Raw genomic sequence first — 10,466 nt, forward strand, 5'->3', positions numbered from 1 at the left:
CTCTCTCTCTCTCTCCCTCCCCCTCTTTCTCTCTCTCTCTCTCTCTCTCTCTCTCTCTCTCTCTCTCTCTCTCTCTCTCCCCCCCCCCCCCTTCCTCCCTCCCTCCCTATATTTGTGGTCTGATGTTCTCTGGAAAGAACTCCCGGTATTCCGATCTCCTCACCACCAGCGCCATGTCCACTCAGGATCGCCGTCGGGTACGATGTTTGAGAAGGCTCGGTGCGGCTTTGGCCAAGGGTTCTAAAGAGCCTCGCTGCGTTCTGGAAGCTCGCTACGGGCTTCCGGAAGGTCTTCCTGAAGACGATGACGGAATGGGTCCGGCTCCAAAGGTTCCGTCTGATTGGAATGCCGGTGTTGTTTTTGGTCGTCCAGTGAAGTCATTGTGTTCATGAAGCCTGTTTAAACCTCTCTAACCCGGCTCTGTGAGCAGAGTTCTGTGGAGCCTGAGTCAATTATTGCGGAAATGTACTCAATGGAATATGACAAATGAAAACAGAGAACAGACAAATAGATTTAAGATGGTCTCCATTTGATTCTCCCGCAAAAGACTCAAGACTCACTTGTTCAGAGTTCACCTAGAGTCTGCATAACCTCCCCCCTTACCCCCCCCCACCCCTCTTACTCACGTATTGTGTTGGACGTCCTGGCACTTCAAAAAAAAGTACTTTGCATTGTGTAGCATCTTATCCTAGCTATCTTTGATGTTTACGGGGAATGGGTTAACCTAGTGATTGTTAGTGCTTGGCACTACTGTACTGACAGGGATATATTGTTGTTTCTCTTTCTTCTGACCAATGCACTTTGTAGTAAGTCCCTTTGGATACAATTGCTGCTAAATTACCTAAGTCTTAATGTAAATATAAATTGAAACGGTAGGCAGAAAAGCCCAGTGTTTTCTAGCCAACATTTTAAAGTGTCCATAGCAGGAGAAGACCAATCGAAGGGCAGTCGATTGCAGCAACAGAGATGAGGGTATCCGGTTGGAGGTGGAGATGGAGATGTTTCACGCTGACAGGATGGGAGGCTAGGATGGAGAGGTCTGGAATGCACATGTCCTCTCTGGTCCCCTGAGCTCTCCAGTTCTGCTTCTGAGAGTCGGGAAACCACACAGCTGTAAACAAACACATCAAATCTCGTGGACTTTAAAGACTCTTTGAAGCCTTTACTTTGAAGAGCAGTCAAAGAAAAATAAGAAGCGCAATGAAAAACTTCCAACGTCGAGAGTCCCGTTCATGCTTTTCACATCATTCTTTATTGGTGGACATGTTGATAGCAACGACCAGCGATGTCTTCTGCCTCCTCCTGCGTTCTATGCGCATTCCCAGGCCTCAGTCTCAGCGGCACTTCTTAGGAACTGGTCGCTGTAAACAAGGTTTGAAGTGGTTAATGTCTCATGCGAACTGCAAGTCAGGTCATGTTAGTGATATTGACATCATGTGTGGGCGTGGTGACAAGGAAAGGAGCGATTGTTTTTAAAAGATGTATAACATAACTGCCACATCTTCTGGAGGTCAGTAGGGAACTTTCCTTGAGGACTGAGCCCTGTTTCCAGTTGAAAAGCATCACAGTGTCAGCACACGTTATCCATAAACAGTGTTCAGAACCGTTTGCTCCTTCCATTGAATCCCTTGGCAGAGCAGGCCTGTGAGCGATGCATTGTGGGTACATTCTGAGGTGGTTGGACGCGCTTGAGGGAATATTTATTGTGTTCTGTCCCTGACCTCATCCTTCCTGCCTGACCTCTTGGCATGAAGAACAAAACCTTGTACGTGTGTTTTTGTGTGTGTGTGTCGGTTTGGTGTGTTTGGTTGTGCGTGTGGATGTGGGTGTGTGCGTTTGTGTATGTGTATTTGTGTGTGTGTGTGTGTGTATGAGCGTGTGTGAGCCCATTAGACCAGGGCATTTCCACAGCAACCAGTGGCCAAAGATATGGGTTTGGTGTGTGTGTTTGTGTGTGTGTGTGTGTGTGTATTTATGTGTGTATGTGTGAGACCATAAGACCGGGGCATTTCCACAGCCACCAGTGGCCAGAGGGCCCCTGTTGGCGGCCGTCTTCCGTCCGTTAGCCTAGCGTGAGTCAGCATTGAGCGGAACATGGATCAGATCATCAGTCGGAACAGAAAAAACCCTAAAAGGGAAGCGAACAGAAGACACCATCCCTCTCCCCACCCTGTAGAACACTCATTGTTTTGATTCATCACTTGTTGCGCATCTAGTAATTAGTCATGATTCATGTGCTACTCAGACACGGTTGGTGCAAATTAGAGGAGGATAAAGACTACTGGGAACCACCATGGCGTGAAAACACACTTGTGCGCGCACATACAAACACACACTTACACACACATGAAGAGCACATACACACACTCGCACACACACGCACACATACATGAAAAGCACATACACACACACAAACACATGAAGAGCACACACACACACACTGACTCACACACACAGGAAGAGCACATACACACACACTCTCACACACACAAACACACACACACACACACACACACACACACACGAAGAGCACACACACACACACTCACAAACACAGGACTATTCCCATGGCCACACAAACGCAGCGACAGGCAGATTCGCACGCTGCAGCCCGTACTTTAGTGCCAGCCAGACGGGTTTAATTGTCCCTGACTCATGGCCGCCGATGTCGTCAGCGCTTTTAATCGCCTGAACAACGAGTTTAAATTCCTGCGTCCAATGAAAGGAACACAGAGCTGCCGAACTAGCCAATGAGACGAGAGCGGACAATAGGAGCGTGTGTTTGTTTCGTGGCTCCCAGCTGATCTCTCTGCTCCTTAACAAAGGGCGTGCGAGTGCGGAGGAGAACGAGGTGAAGCACCGAGCAGAGACCTGTGTGTGTGTCGGTCTAAACCCGCCGTGCGCTATGTGTGCACGTTTCCCCCGCAATGGTTTCCCATCATGTGGTTGAAATGGTTACGAGAAAGTGTTTGAAGCTGATGGTTTGAGCTGGGCTTAGAGATGGTTGAGTTTAGGTATTGGTTAGAAATGTTTGTTTAGGCTGGAGATGGTTAGTTTAAGTGTAAGGTTAGCCATGGTTACTTTAGGAGTTAGGTTACAGATGGCTGAGTTTAGATGTTAGGTTATAGGTGGTTGAGTTAAAGACTTAGGTTAGAGATGGTTAAGTTTAGGTATAAGGCTAGAGATGGTTAGTTTAAGTTTGAGGTAAGAGATGATTAAGATTAGGTTTCTAGTTTGAATGACTAGGAGCCCCAGAAAAGTCCCCTAGGTGGCATGTATTAACTTACAGTGTATGTTAGTTGACGGAACATTAACATCGTATGCTAATGAGATGTCATCAGGCTTTTGGTGAGTTTAACACCTCACTGGTTCTGCATTCTAGTCAAAACACAACTCTACCAAAGGATGTAAATGAGAACGGGGCTCAGCTGTAAAACTGGACAGGAGGGGGTAAAGAGAGGCCAGCAGGAGACGTTTACGTCCAGGGTTCGGTCTACACGTTGTAATCCCAGCTGTGGACTCTAGTCCCTATAGAGTCCAGCCCAGTACTGATAAACACACTAGACTCTAGTCCCTATAGAGTCCAGCCCAGAACTGATAAACACACTAGACTCTAGTCCCTATAGAGTCCAGCCCAGAACTGATAAACACACTAGACCCTAGTCACTAGAGTCCAGCCCAGTGCTGATAAACACACTAGACCCTAGTCACTAGAGTCCAGCCCAGAACTGATAAACACACTAGACCCTAGTCACTAGAGTCCAACCCAGTGCTGATAAACACACTAGACCCTAGTCACTAGAGTCCAGCCCAGTGCCGATAAACACACTAGACTCTAGTCACTAGAGTCCAGCCCAGAACTGATAAACACACTAGACTCTAGTCACTAGAGTCCAGCCCAGTGCTGATAAACACACTAGACTGTAGTCACTACAGTTCAGCCCTTTACTAATAAACGCACTAGACTGTAGTCACTAGAGTCTAGCCCAGTCCTAATGAAGATACATGTATCTACCTATACTAAGGTAGATACATGCCCATGCATCTAAATTAATTAATTTCTTTGAATAAAATATTAATGTGTCAGACTAATTGATATCTCGGATCAATGCCAAACCAACAGCTGCTCAATGGAGAGAGGTGGGAGCGTTATTTTACTTGATATTTAACTTTAAATGACTTGTGCTCTGACCCTTGACTTCTTTTCCCCATACGACACCTAAAGATTTAGATTTAGATTTAGATTTATTTGTCATTGCACAGGAATACAACGGAATTCAATGTAGTCACGTACTGGACTCATTAAAAAAAGAAAGGTAGCATAATAAATAGTCAATAAAAAAATACATTGTCATCATCTCATTCAATCAGTACATTCATGTCGTCATACACTATACCATCAACTCAGTGCAATTGTATGCCCTAAAACTGTAGTGCAAAATAAATAAAGTCCATAGCATTGCATTAGGTGTGGATGTCACTGATTAATGCAGTCAGAACTAGTGGGTTTGTTTTCAGGTCAGAATTGAGTATGGTGATAGCTTTGGGATAGAAACTGTTCATGAATCTTGTGGTGTGTGTTCTGATGGACCTGTTACGTTTCCCTGAGGGCAGCAGTTCAAACTGATAATTGGCAGGGTGGAATGAGTCTTTCAGAATGTTGTGTGTCCTCTGCAAGCATCGGGAGTCGAATATGGTGTCCATGGTAGGTAGCTCTTGGTTGATGATGTTTGGGCGGTTTTTATAGTCCTCTGCAGCGACTTCCTGTCTGCAGCTGAACTGCTACCGTACCACGACAGGATGCCGTAGGTGAGCACACTCTCAATGGAGCAGTGATAGAAGGACCTCAGTTGCTGTTGTGAGAGATTGGCTTTCCTGAGTGTGCGGAGAAAGTATAACCGCTGCTGTGCTTTCTTTATTATTGCTGTGGTGTTTATTGTCCATGATAAGTTCTCTGAGATGTGTATGCCCAAACATTTGAAGCTGGACACCCTCCACACTCTCCCCGTTGATGTGTAGTGATGTGTGTGTCCTGCTTCTTCCTGTAATCGATGATCAGTTCTTTTGTTTTTTTGATGTTGAGGCTCAGGTTGTTCTCTGAGCACCACTCTGTCAGCCTGTGAACCTCCTCTCTGTAAGCGGACTCATCACCTTTGGTGATCAGTCCCAACACAGTTGTGTCATCTGCAAATTTCACTATGGTGTTGGTAGTGTGAGATGGAGCGCAGTCATTTGTGTACAGAGAGAAGAGCAAAGGGCTCAGCACGCAACCCTGTGGGGCCCCTGTGCCGAGTGTCAGAGTGGGGGAAAGGTGCGGACCTATTCTGACCGCCTGTGGCCTGTTTGTCAAGAAGTCCTTAATCCAAAGGCAGAGGTTGAGCGGTATACCCAGGTAGGACATCTTGGAGAACAGTCTGCTGGTGACGATGGTATTAAAGGCAGAGTTGTAGTCCACAAACAGTAGCCGTGCATAGGTCCCCTGCAGCTCCATTTGGCACAGAACGGAGTGGAGGGTCGTGGAGATGGCGTCGTCTGTTGACCTGTTGGCTCGATATGCAAATTGATGAGGATCACGAGTGGATGGCAGGGCAGCTTTGATGTGTTGTAGAACCAGTCTTTCAAAACACTTCATGATTTCAGGTGTCAGTGCTACAGGCCTGTAGTCATTGAAAGATGTTATTGAACTCTGTTTGGGAACTGGAACTATGGTGGATGTCTTCAGGCAGGTGGGGACAGTGCACTGTGATAGAGTGAGATTGAAGATATTTGTGAATACTTCCCCTAACTCTGCAGCACAGTCTCTGAAGACCCGTCCTGGGAGGCCATCTGGGCCAGCTGCCTTCCATGTGTTGATCCTGCGGAGAGTGCGGGTGACGTCAGCAGGCTGAAGGACGAGGGTCTGGTTGTTGGTGTCTGGTGCCGGATTGGTGGTTGTCATTCCCTCCACCTCCAAGCGGGCGAAGAACCAGTTCAGCTGCTCCGCCTCAAAGGCACAAGGCTGGTAGTGCTGCTGGTGTTGTTTTGCCTGGTGATGTGATGCATCCCCTGCCGTGCCCAGCGGGGATCAGAGCTGCTAAAGAGGTCCTCAATCTTCTGTTTGTATGCTGCTTTAGCATCCTTTATTCCCCTCTTCAGGTTTGCCCTGGCGGCCTTGTACCATTGCACGTCACCGGAATGGAAAGCAGTGTTGCGTGTCTTTTAGCAGGAGTCGGACACCCCTGGTCATCCACGGCTTGTTGTTAGGGAACACACGGATCTGTTTTGTGGTAGTGATGTTTTCCATGCAGCATTTGATGTAAAACAGTACAGAGGATGAGTAGGTGTCAATGTTGTCCTCTTCAAATATGGTCCAGTCTGTATCACTGAAGCAGTCCCACAGTTGTTCAGAAGCCCCCTCTGGCCACACTTGTATGACTTTGGCAGTGGGTCCGCTTGTGCAGATACGTGGTCTGTATGCTGGAGTCAGGAACAGTGAGATGTGGTCAGACTGCCCAAAGTGAGGTAGGGGTGATGCTTTGAGCCCATGCTTGATGTTGCTGTAGACATGGTATACATGGTCATGGTAAAACAACACCTAAAAAACACTTTTGACATTTGACCCTTGGCCACCTACACATGGCTAATAAAAGGGAACGTGACTGTAAATGAGGCTGTAGCTTTTCTGTCCTCCTGCCATCGGCATCCAGCTCCCCGCTCCCCGGCTCCCTGCCCACAGCGCCCCCTAAAGGCTGAAGTGTGTGTGGCGTTGTGCAGCAGGCTGCAGACTGCTGCAGCTCCTCTCTCTGTGGGTGTAATAGCACCTCTCCCTGGGTGGAGCAGGTGTTTGTATTGACACCCTGTCTGCCGATGCCTTCTCCGGGTGTGGGTCTCAGCCCGGGGCCGTCGCTGAACGTGTGAACGCGTGAAAGCCTCCTCTCAGAACTCTGTTTCACTTTGTCTGAGGAATTGCTAGAGTGGTGAGCTTATCAAAAAAGGCACGACCCTGTAAACTACTCGAAAACTCTTCAAGATATTGACACCCTGGTAACACTTTGAAATGGCGCGCTGATCAACCCGGCCTTGAAGCAAACAAACAAACAAACAGAAGTCCCCGTTTCTTTCGCTGACGTCGACTCTGTTCCTCTTCAAACCTCTGTTTGGAAGCTAATAGGTGGGGGGCTTTCATGGGCCTGCTTTAATCATAATGTATCGGCCGGCCAATCAGACGCAAGCACATAGATAAATCAACTGACGTCTAAATAAAAATTCCCAGCGTTCTGCAGTTAACATTCTCCCTCTTATCATGTGAACTTTCCTGCTGTGTTGAATCATTTCCTCCTGAATGCGCGTGGATTCTGTTTTTGCCCAGCGCTTAGATCCCCTCACGCAAGGGCCATTTCCCTGCAGATGGCTGCAGGCTAGCTTCCGCATGCTAAAGTGACTGTTATGGCTCCAAGATGGCCTCCGCCCATACCCCTCAGCATGCTATTGCTCTTTAACGCTACGCATACATTTATGCACATTGGGGATTGAACCCAGAAACGTTGGTTTAGATGTACCACAAGGGACGACTAGAATAGCCTCTGCAGCCCCCTGGGAACTAGAGCTAATAATAAGCCAGACTAGCACTCACATATTTATATTAGTCGAATGTTTGTTTTAATGTGTCTGCTCTACCACACAAGCATGTTGTCTGTATGTCTGTCTGTCTGTCTGTCTGTCTTTATTTCACTATTCCATGGCATGTCCACACGTAGGTAAACATATTACAAAAAATGAACGTCCAGCTCCGCCCACTAAAACCTGACAGTTGTGGAATAACACAGACCAAACCTCCCTCATTGGTCGATAGTCCTGTCCATCAAAACTTCCTGAACTGCTCTCCTGATGGGCAGGAGAGGCCCAGGTCTGAGGCCAGGTGTTTGGGACCAATCGACCCCAGCATCTGGGAGCCATTTACCATTCCCTTTTATACGTTAACCTGTGTAAATGTTTAACCTCCACCACCACATCAGATCTCCGGCACCTGGGGCCGTTAATCAGGCTGGAATCAGACACGTTTCCGTTAGTGTTTGAGTGTGTGAGTGTTTGTGTGTGTGTAAGAGAGAGAGAGAGAGAGAGGGTGAGAGGGTCTGATTGAGAGAGACAGAGGTAGAGAGAGAGGGAGTGAGTGTGAGAGAAAAAGCTAGAGATGGAGAGAGAGCTAAAGATAGGTAGAGTCTGATCAAGGGAGAGAGAGAGAGGGACCGAGAGAGAGAGAGAGATATTCTGTTCCTACCACAACGTCTGTCATCAATCTTACTACTATGGGCGTGTTCTCTCTTTTCCCATGACTCTACTGTAGTGCAGGGCTTTAAATAACCCTCACCAACTCTCCCTTCCACACACCCTCCCCCAGCCTCCCACCTTGCCCACATCTGGACACCAAGTTGAGTCTCAAAGACGTACATTTTGGACGAATCGTGACAGTAGCAGACTTTAATAGCACTTAGCATCCTAGCTTATTAGAGTTCACATTATCTATGTGCGTTAGTGTGCCTAGTTTATTATAGCTAAAGTTATCTATGTGCGTCAGTGCTAGCCTACCTTAATATAGCTCAGTTTCCTTGTCTGCGTGAGTGCTATCCTAGCTTATTATTAGCTATATTCCCCAGGGGACTGCATAGCTATTCTACTGGTTCCATGTTGGACTTCAAAGTGAAAGTTTCTTGGTTCATCCCCTATCTCTGCACTCTAACCCGCTGGTGTCAGAGAGCAAGAGGCTCAGAACACTGAGCTACATTTACATTTGGTCATTCAGCATTTTATTTGATCCAGAGGGATCTCTCCCCATCTCTCTTGGTCCCTCTCTCTCTTGATCTCTCTCTCTCCCTTTATCGATCTAAAGCATACAATCCAAATTGGAGAGTGGGGTAAAGTGAGGCATCTTTTACATTTGCTCCCCTCTAAGAAAGCTGAAATGACATATCAGTAAAATTTACACATTTCCCATTAATTCAGGATGTTTCCTAGCAATGGAAATTATCAGAATGTATTCAGGATGAAGGGCAGTGAAAATATGATTGTTTTTTAAAAAGTGGTCTTGTGTCTCACTTTACCCCATCTTAGGGGTAAACTGAGTCAGACCAGAGAAATCAAGGGGGTAAACTGATCCACTTACTTTATCCACTCTGAAACTACCATAACAACACATGTTGTAACAGTTAGAATCCTGACAGCTAGCTTGACAACCACACATTCCAGAACTAATTTCAGACTAGTAACAGAATCATGGGGATTGGTCAATTAAGCACTTTTTATTTTCTAAACACTTGAAAGTAACTCTGAACAAAATCAAATGCAACATAGTATAATTCAAAATGTTTTAATTAACATTCAAATGAAAGATAGAACCAGATAGATTAGAACACAGTCTGGGGGTCAGAGCACAAAAAAGAAACAGCTAGAACAGCCTGGGACTCAGAACACAGGACTAGATCCACCTGGACTAGAACATCAGTCTACTGTCCTACTGTACATTCCAGCCCTGAAGGTTACAGGGAAAGATGAGGAGTTTCTCTCTCTGTGTGGTTCCTCCAGGCCTTTTAGGTTGAGGCAGCTTCTTCACCACATCACTCTCTCTAGTGTATCATGTGTAGCTTACCTGCTGTGGCTTTTGTACTGTAAAGACGCCGGTTTCATCCACATTGTAAATCATGTGTGGAGGGAATGTATGCCCGTTAAAGATGAGACACAAGGGAAGAGCCTTATCAGAATCAAAACCAAATCTTACAGGTAAAACCTCCATAAAACATTTGCAACTAAAGAATTAATTCTGTCACCTGTCCATCCCTACCGCCAGATTGTCAAAGAACTCCCCGGCTGTAGTTTTATTGATGGCTGTAGCCCTTCCCAGGGATGATGCCTCTGGAGTTCGGACAGGGAGATGGCGACGTGCTAGGAAGCTGCCAAACCAATCTGCACCTAGAGTAGTCAATTCCTTATTACAAGATTTAGCTTTGTGGCAAGATCAGTTGGCCTTAGCATGTGATCTCTTGCACACCCTAGCCTACCTGCACATTGTGTCTTTGTCCAATTGGCAGGGACAGGGATATTGTTTTTCTCTTCAGATTCAAATGCCGGTTGACTGCACTTAACACTTGGGCAAGCTCCTCCTCCATCTCATCTGTGAATATTCTCTTTGCCTCAGCTACTGCACCCCAGGCTACTGATTTCACTTCCCCTTTCTCTTTTTTCTTCATGAATCTTAGGAGGCTTGACTTGTCAATATTTCTGTCCCTTGCAGCTGCTCTTATAGACATCTTCCCTTCCTTGAGCTCAGCGGCTGCACTCTCCATCTCCTCGAGGGGTGTTTTGCCCCAGGTTGTCTTCCTGCTGTATTGCCTTGGCATGATGGCTTTTCTACTATGTTTATGACATTAAAAATCAAACATATGTAATGTAACATTACATTAAAATATGTTTAAGACTAAACTTAACTTGTGCCT

This window comes from Pollachius pollachius, assembly GCF_949987615.1.
Source record: "Pollachius pollachius genome assembly, chromosome: 11".
Classification (NCBI taxonomy): Eukaryota; Metazoa; Chordata; class Actinopteri; order Gadiformes; family Gadidae; genus Pollachius; species Pollachius pollachius.